The following is an 8,850-nucleotide window of genomic DNA, read 5'->3' on the forward strand; positions in this document are numbered from 1 at the left end:
TTAAAAAAGGTCAGAGAGAAAAGTAAAGCACCATGGTACAACAATACTACGCATGTTCTAAAGAGAGAAACCCGTAAATTAGAGCGTAAATGGAAACAAACTAATTTAGAGGTCTTTAGAATCGCGTGGAAAGACAGTATGTCACGTTATAAAAAGGCCCTAAAAGCGGCAAGGGCTGAGCATCTCCGCAAACTAATAGAAAACAACCAAAATAATCCAAGGTTTTTATTTACCACCGTGGCTAGACTAATAAATAAACAAAGTCACCTGAACAAAATATTCCGTTACAGTTTAGCAGTAATGATTTCATGAACTTCTTCACTGAGAAAATAGAAAGCATCAGAACCACAATTGTAAACGTTCAATCTTCAATCGCGCCTTATAAATCAGCCTCAATTATCACCCCGCAAGAACAATTACAGTGCTTTACAACTATAGAACAAAAAGAGTTAAATAAATATTAGATCCTATACCAACTAAACTACTGAAAGAAGTGTTACCTCTAGTGGAAGAGCCTCACCTCAATATCATTAACTCGTCTCTATCTTTAGGTCACTTTCCAAAAACATTTAAACTGGCAGTTATAAAACCACTCATTAAGAAACCACAATTAGACCCACATAATCTAGCAAATTATAGACCCATTTCAAATCTTCCATTTATGTCTAAAATATTAGAAAAAGTTGTGTCCGCTCAATTGTGCTCTTTTTTGCAAGAAAATGACATCTATGAAAAGTTTCAGTCTGGATTCAGGCCGCACCATAGCACTGAAACTGTGCTCGTTAAAATCACTAATGATTTACTTTTAGCTTCGGACCAAGGCTGTATCTCAATACTAGTTTTACTTGATCTTAGTGCTGCGTTCGACACCATAGATCACACAATACTCTTAGATCGACTACAAAATTATACTGGCGTTCAAGGACAAGCATTAAGCTGGTTTAGATCATACTTATCTGACCGCTACCATTTTGTCTATTTAAATGGAGAAAAATCGATCATAACTTCAGTAAACTATGGAGTGCTGCAGGGATCTGTGCTAGGCCCTCTATTATTCTCAATATATATGCTGCCACTTGGAAATATTATAAGGAAACATGGAATTAGTTTCCACTGTTATGCTGATGACACTCAAATATATATTTCATCACGGCCGGATGAAAACGCTAAATTATCAAAATTGACAGAGTGTGTTAAAGATATAAAAGATTGGATGACGCGTAATTTTCTTCTATTAAATCCAGACAAGACAGAGGTACTACTTATCGGTTCAAAAAACTGCCCACAAAACCTCTCACAATACAAATTTAACATAGTAGGATGTCCTGCTACTTTATCCTCTACAGTAAAAGACCTGGGTGTTATACTAGACTGCAACCTGTCTTTAAAAAATCATATTTCATATGTTACAAAAACTGCCTTTTTCCACCTTAGAAACATTGCTAAGCTACGTAATATGCTATCAGTTTCTGATGCAGAAAAGTTAGTTCATGCATTCATGACCTCGAGACTAGATTACTGTAATGCTTTATTAGCTGGTTGTCCTGCATCCTCAGTAAACAAGCTACAGTTAGTCCAAAATGCAGCTGCTAGAGTTCTTACTAGATCAAGAAAATATGATCATATAACACCGATCTTATCATCTCTACACTGGTTACCTATAAAGTTCCGTATCAATTATAAGGTATTGTTACTGACTTATAAAGCCCTAAATGGTTTAGCTCCAGTCTATTTAACGGATCTTCTATCGCCCTATAATCCATCGTGCTCTTTAAGATCGCTAAATTCGAGGCTTTTGGTTATACCTAGGATATCTAAGTCCACCAAAGGAGGGAGAGCATTTTCACATTTAGCTCCAAAACTCTGGAATAGCCTTCCTGATACTGTTCGTTGCTCAGACTCGCTCTCCCAGTTCAAAACTAGACTAAAGACGCATCTCTTCAGCCAGGCATTCATATAAATGTTTTAATCTTACAGTTAAATCCGGCCTCTAGTTCATAACCGCCAGAGGAGAACTGGCCCCCGACTGAGCCTGGGTTCTCCCAAGTTTTTTTTTTCTCCATTAGGTCACCTGATGGAGTTTTAGGGCACCATTAGGTCACCTGATGGAGTTTTAGGGCACCATTAGGTCACCTGATGGAGTTTTAGGGCACCATTGGGTCACCTGATGGAGTTTTTCGTTTCCTTGCCACTGTTGCCTTTGGCTTGCTCAGTTGGGGATGTTCAATTTAATGAATGAATCAATAATACTATTGATTAGCATTACCAAACATGGACGTTTTATTATTATTTTAATTTAATACTGTGAAGCTGCTTTGATACAATCTGTATTGTGAAAAATGCTATACAAATATTCTTGACTTGACTTGACTTGACTTAAACTTAAGCAAGTGATGACGAGGATTAAGCAACTGGAATCCTCTATAGTATTCCTTCAGGAAACTCATTTACTTAAAGAGGAGCTCCAAAAGGTACAAAAAAGATGGCCAGGTCAGGTCTTGGCTTCACGTCTTCTTATCTTCTCATTCAGGGGGAGTTATGGTGTTGATCCATAAGACCGTACCCTTCCAAGTTAACAAGAACATTACAGACAAGGCTGGTAGATATCTGATTGTGCAGGGAAATTATATGAGTAAAATTATAAATTTGGTCAATATTTATGCCCCAAATGAGGATAATCCGGCATTTTTTGAGAATATTTTCTTATTGATTGCCTCGCTACCTGGAACAGTGATAGTAGCAGGTGATTTTAATTGCACTCTTAAGGCATTTATTAGAGACCAAATAATTAGTTATACTAGTTCCAAATTTAATAAAGATAGACAAAAGATGCGGGAGTTAGAGGCTGAAATTAGAGATTTAGAGAAAACAATAAGCCTAGATAAATCTGTACGAACTAAGCAAAAACTATTCGCTTTAAAAGCTGAATACGAGGAACTTTCTACACTAAAAGCTGAAAGTAGTATTGTCACATTGTTAATGTGTTTTCTGTTGTTTCTATGGACTTTTAGGTTGTTTTTTCTCATTCAGTGTTTTTCGTCATCTCTGTCGTCATTTTCATTAGTTCATTTTCATCACCTGTCTAGTTAATCAGTTAATCACCCTTCATTGTCTTCACCTGTTGTACCCTCGTCATCCTCTGTATTTAAGTTCCTGTCTTTCTCCCTTCAGTGGTCGGTCAATGTTTGCATATGTCATTGTGTATGGAGAGTGTTACCCTTGCCTGTACCAGTTTTGTTTACGTTTTATTATAGTAAAAGTTTGAATTGGAACTTTGGGCCTCAGCCTGTCTTCATCCGCACCATACCCGTGACAGATTGACCGACCAAAAACGCTATGGAGGCATTTCTGTTCAATCAGAATGGGAGTTCATTGGAGGAGTTGGTGGAAGTTTACCTTCATCTTCATCAGGATGTTTACTGGGAGGAGGAGTTTTTGAAGCAACGGTTCTGGAGAGGACTTGATGATCCTCTAGCCCAGATATTGCTGCTCAGGGACTTAGATAGACCTTTTATTGAGTTTATGGACAGAGCTCTTTGGGTGTGTGGTTCCTCACTCACTGTGGGAGACATCCAGCCAGATCTTCGCGTCCAGCCAGATCTTCGCGTCCAGCCAGATCTTGAGCCCGCTGACCCTGCGCCAGAGCCCTCGTCGCTGCCCAGCACAGAGCCCTCGTCGCTGCCCAGCACAGAGCCCTCATCGCTGCCCAGCACAGAGCCCTCATCGCTGCCCAGCACAGAGCCCTCATCGCTGCCCAGCACAGAGCCCTCATCGCTGCCCAGCACAGAGCCCTCATCGCTGCCCAGCACAGAGCCCTCATCGCTGCCCAGCACAGAGCCCTCATCGCTGCCCAGCACAGAGCCCTCATCGCTGCCCAGCACAGAGCCCTCATCGCTGCCCAGCACAGAGCCCTCATCGCTGCCCAGCACAGAGCCCTCATCGCTGCCCAGCACAGAGCCCTCATCGCTGCCCAGCACAGAGCCCTCATCGCTGCCCAGCACAGAGCCCTCATCGCTGCCCAGCACAGAGCCCTCATCGCTGCCCAGCACAGAGCCCTCATCGCTGCCCAGCACAGAGCCCTCATCGCTGCCCAGCACAGAGCCCTCATCGCTACCCAGCACAGAGCCCTCATCGCTGCCCAGCACAGAGCCCTCATCGCTGCCCAGCACAGAGCCCTCATCGCTGCCCAGCACAGAGCCCTCATCGCTGCCCAGCACAGAGCTTCCTGCACCGCTGGTCCCGTCCAGCCCAGAGCTTCCTGCACCGCTGGTTCCGTCCAGTCCAGAGCTTCCTGCACCGCTGGTCCCGTCCAGCCCAGAGCTTCCTGCACCGCTGGTCCCGTCCAGCCCAGAGCTTCCTGCACCGCTGGTCCCGTCCAGCCCTGAGCTTCCTGTACCGCTGGTCCCGTCCAGCCCAGAGCTTCCTGCACCACTGGTCCCGTCCAGCCCAGAGCTTCCTGCACCGCTGGTCCCGTCCAGCCCAGAGCTTCCTGCACCGCTGGTCCCGTCCAGCCCAGGGCCTTCGCCACTGGTCCCGTTCAGCCCAGAGCCTTCGCCGCTGGTCCCGTCCAGCCCAGGACCGCCTTCGCCGCTGGCCCCGGTCAGCTCAGAGTCCTCTTCGCCGCGGGTCCAGTCCAGTGCTGACCTCCCCAAGAAAATTTTGGGGGGGGGCAATAAGTCCTCTGAGGGGATCGTGGAGGCCCTGCCGACACGGTCGCCATGGCCGCCCGAAGGGTCCTCACCGCCATGGCCGCCCGAAGGGTCCTCACCGCCATGGCCGCCCGAAGGGTCCTCACCGCCATGGCCGCCCGAAGGGTCCTCACCGCCATGGCCGCCCGAAGGGTCCTCACCGCCATGGCCGCCCGAAGGGTCCTCACCGCCATGGCCGCCCGAAGGGTCCTCACCGCCATGGCCGCCCGAAGGGTCCTCACCGCCATGGCCGCCCGAAGGGTCCTCACGGCCATGGCCACCCGAAGGGTCCTCACCGCCATGGCCGCCCGAAGGGTCCTCACCGCCATGGCCGCCCGAAGGGTCCTCACCACCATGGACGCCTGAGGGTCCGTCTGCTCCGCCATGGCCACGCCCTCATCCTGCTCCGCCCTGGCCACCGGCACGTCCTGCTCCGCCCTGGAGGCTTCCTGCTCCAGATCGGCCACCTGTTCATCAGCCTCCAGGGCGCCCACCCTCCCACCCCTTTGGATGTTTTACGGCGCGAGGACGCGCCTGGGGGGAGGGGGGGGTTCTGTCACATTGTTAATGTGTTTTCTGTTGTTTCTATGGACTTTTAGGTTGTTTTTTCTCATTCAGTGTTTTTCGTCATCTCTGTCGTCATTTTCATTAGTTCATTTTCATCACCTGTCTAGTTAATCAGTTAATCACCCTTCATTGTCTTCACCTGTTGTACCCTCGTCATCCTCTGTATTTAAGTTCCTGTCTTTCTCCCTTCAGTGGTCGGTCAATGTTTGCATATGTCATTGTGTATGGAGAGTGTTACCCTTGCCTGTACCAGTTTTGTTTACGTTTTATTATAGTAAAAGTTTGAATTGGAACTTTGGGCCTCAGCCTGTCTTCATCCGCACCATACCCGTGACAAGTATATTACGACTGAAAAAAACTTTTTATGATCAGGGTGAGAAACCCAGTAATCTGCTGGCCTGGCAACTTAAGAAATTAACATCAGAAAGAGCTATTAATGAAATTAGAAATGCGAGAGGAGAAATTACTACTGATCCGGGTTTTACAAATCTCTGTACCATACTGAATTTCCTATAAGCACCATTACTCAAAATTAATTTTTGGATGGATTGGATATTCCCTCTATTTCCGAAGAGACAAAACTTGAGCTAGATAGGGAATTGGAATTAGAAGAGATTTCTCATGCTATTCTTAAAATGAGGGGCGGAAGGGCGGCGGGACTACCAATTGACATTTATAAGGAATTCAAAGATAAATTAATAGGCCCGTTACTGGATATGTGTATAGAAACTTTTCGGCAAGGATCTCTTCCTCCCTCGTTGAAGAGTGCCCTGATCACTCTTATTTTGAAGCCAGGAAAGTCACCTGTAGAATGTGGGTCATATAGACCAATTTCACTTTTGAATACTGATGCAAAAATGATTGCTAAAGCCCTGGGGATGAGACTTGAGAAGGTCCTGCCTCTGCTGGTACATTCAGACCAGAGTGGCTTTGTTAAGAATCGTCAGGGGTTTCCAGGGTTGGGGAGTAACGGAATACATTACGTAATGTATTCACGTAATGGCGTTACGTAATCAGGATACAAAAATCCAGTAACTGTAATTCGTTAAGGTTACGTCAAAAAACATAGTAATCAGATTATAGTTACATTTTGAAAAAATGGGGAATACTTTCAGGATTACAATGGTTGATTAAAACTAAATAAATCCGTATTTTGGCATAACAACACTATTTTAAGTGCCGCTTGATTATGCAGTAGTTCCTGTTGCCAGTAATGACTCACGTGTGCCACGCGCTGCGCTGGTGCACGCGGAAATAACAGCGGTCTACAATCGCCTCAGACGCACATCGAATCACTGAGTAGAAACGATGCTGCCCGCGGGTAAAAACGCGTTCAACTCATGGAAATTCCGTTGCTATTTTATTTTGAACGTTTGTTTAGTTATGGGGGAAATGTTCTTACATCATCTCGAAGCATAATGGTATGATCACATGGAGCAAGTCCTCCTCCTTCGTTACAACAGGAGGTTTTGCCCTGAATGAACGAACGGTTTGAATGCACATTCTGTCTTTCATTATGTATGCCAAATGCTGCCAAACAACTAAGTGCACTATTTAACAGGATTATACTTTTCAGTAATTTTGAATCCTATACTTTTAGTTGTTTGATGTTGTGTAAAAATTGTAGTTTCTTATTTACAAAGAAAGTTTTAAACATAGTTACAGCTATAAGGCATTTTCTTAGATTAATTGTATTTGCTTGAGAAAAAAATTAATTTGTATTCTCTATTTTCCTGTTGAAGAACCATTTCCATTGTCTAAAAAGTCTGTTCTTATTATATTTGCTTGAGAAAAAAAGGAATTTGCATTCTGTATTTTCCTGTTGAATAAATATTTCTTGTGTATTGTGGTGTCATATTAGCAGAATATTGATCTACAACACAGCAGAGCATTGTTACAGAATGTTCTCATTATACTTGCTTCAAAAAAAAAAAAGAATTTGTATTCAGTTTTTTTTTTTTGCAGAAACATTTCTGTTGTGTAAAAATTCTGTTTTTATTATTTGCTTGAGGAAAACATTTAATTTGTATTTTCTATTTTGATGATGATACATTTTATTTATATTGCGCTTTTCTCCAACCAAAAGTGCTAATTTTCCTGTTTAAATATTTTTTACAAGTTTCATATTAACTGAGCATTTAGTTACAACATAGTTACACAGCTATATAGTTTAAATTTGGCAAATATTGTACACTGAACCAAATACTTAATAAATAAAAGGTTTAGTCTATTTTTTTTATAATATTCCTTTTTGCTTGACTTTATTTATATGTGACCTTGAAGTAATCCAAAAGTAATCAGATTACATTACTTTCATATTGTGGTAATTGGATTATGTTACTGAATACTTTTTTTATGAAGTAATTTGTAACTGTAATGGAATACATTTTTAAAGTAACCCTCCCAAGCCTGGGGGTTTCACAATGTTAGGAGGGTACTCAATTTGGTGCATCAATTTGGGGGCTCCAATTACCAAATTTATTGTGGTATTATTGGGCTGCTCAAATGAGGGCTGCGATGTTTTGGTTCTCTAGAGATACCAATATGCCTTGGTTACAGGTTGAAATGTTGGCTGCAAAAGGCTTGACACTTGACAGCTTTTTACATTCAGCACCTCTTAAAGAACTAAAACGAAAAACAGACAATCCATTTGTGAAGAATACCATTATGATCTGGTACTAAGTTCATAAATTTCTCGGAGAAGCCCCTTTGCTTTCTTGCTTCTCCCCGATTTGGGGGAATGAATATTTCACTCCAGCTAAAAATGATATGGGGTTTAAACTATGGTAGCCTGGTAATACCAGACTCTGCTACTTCACTTTGCTTCGTAGACAGAGTCTGGAATGGCATAATAGAGAAGTGTTTTCTCTCTCGCTAGGGGGCGCTTGTATGAAGTTTAAAATCATTGGTTACCCGTAAGCCAATCAGATAAGATTAGTTATGACGTATGTAATGCGCCAGTACAGCCGCATCGAACCACAGACATCATGCATCGAACTCAAATCTATGATCGAACTTCCACTGTAAACACATGATGATGCGAGCGAAATACCGGAGTGAACATGGCTGTAAACGACTTTAGCAGGCAGTGCCGCCGCTCCCACCACGCGCTGTGCGTAGGGCACCAAGAGCTGAGGGGGCACTAAAAAAATAGCCGCCCGGAAGGTCCGAGAGTCTCCCGCATATTGATAGCGGCTCACTGATGCTCGCGAATTAGTTAAAATCCCCGGAATCTAGAGCGAGCGCGCCCGCGAGACAGAGACTGTGCTCCAAACCGCGTAGCGCGTGCACGCCAGAGACGGAGAGAGAGCGCGCGTGGTGTGTGCCTCATGAAGCGCATGTAATACTATGGTAATATCATCCCATTTCTGTCACTTTTTTTTTCCATATGAGAATGTTAAAGAGACATGCAGACTAGGCACGTTTAAATCTGCGATGAAAAACACGGTTGGCCTTTCTTTTCTTTTTTTATTAATCAAAAAATGACTTTCTGATACAGAACAGGACGTTGATTTCATACATGTGAACATAGAAATAAGTTTCGGTTTCTTGATTTCTCTAACCTACAATGTAAAACTCGGCGCTTAGCATCTAC

The sequence above is a fragment of the Phoxinus phoxinus genome (assembly GCF_949152265.1).
Source record: "Phoxinus phoxinus genome assembly, chromosome: 12".
Taxonomy (NCBI): Eukaryota; Metazoa; Chordata; class Actinopteri; order Cypriniformes; family Leuciscidae; genus Phoxinus; species Phoxinus phoxinus.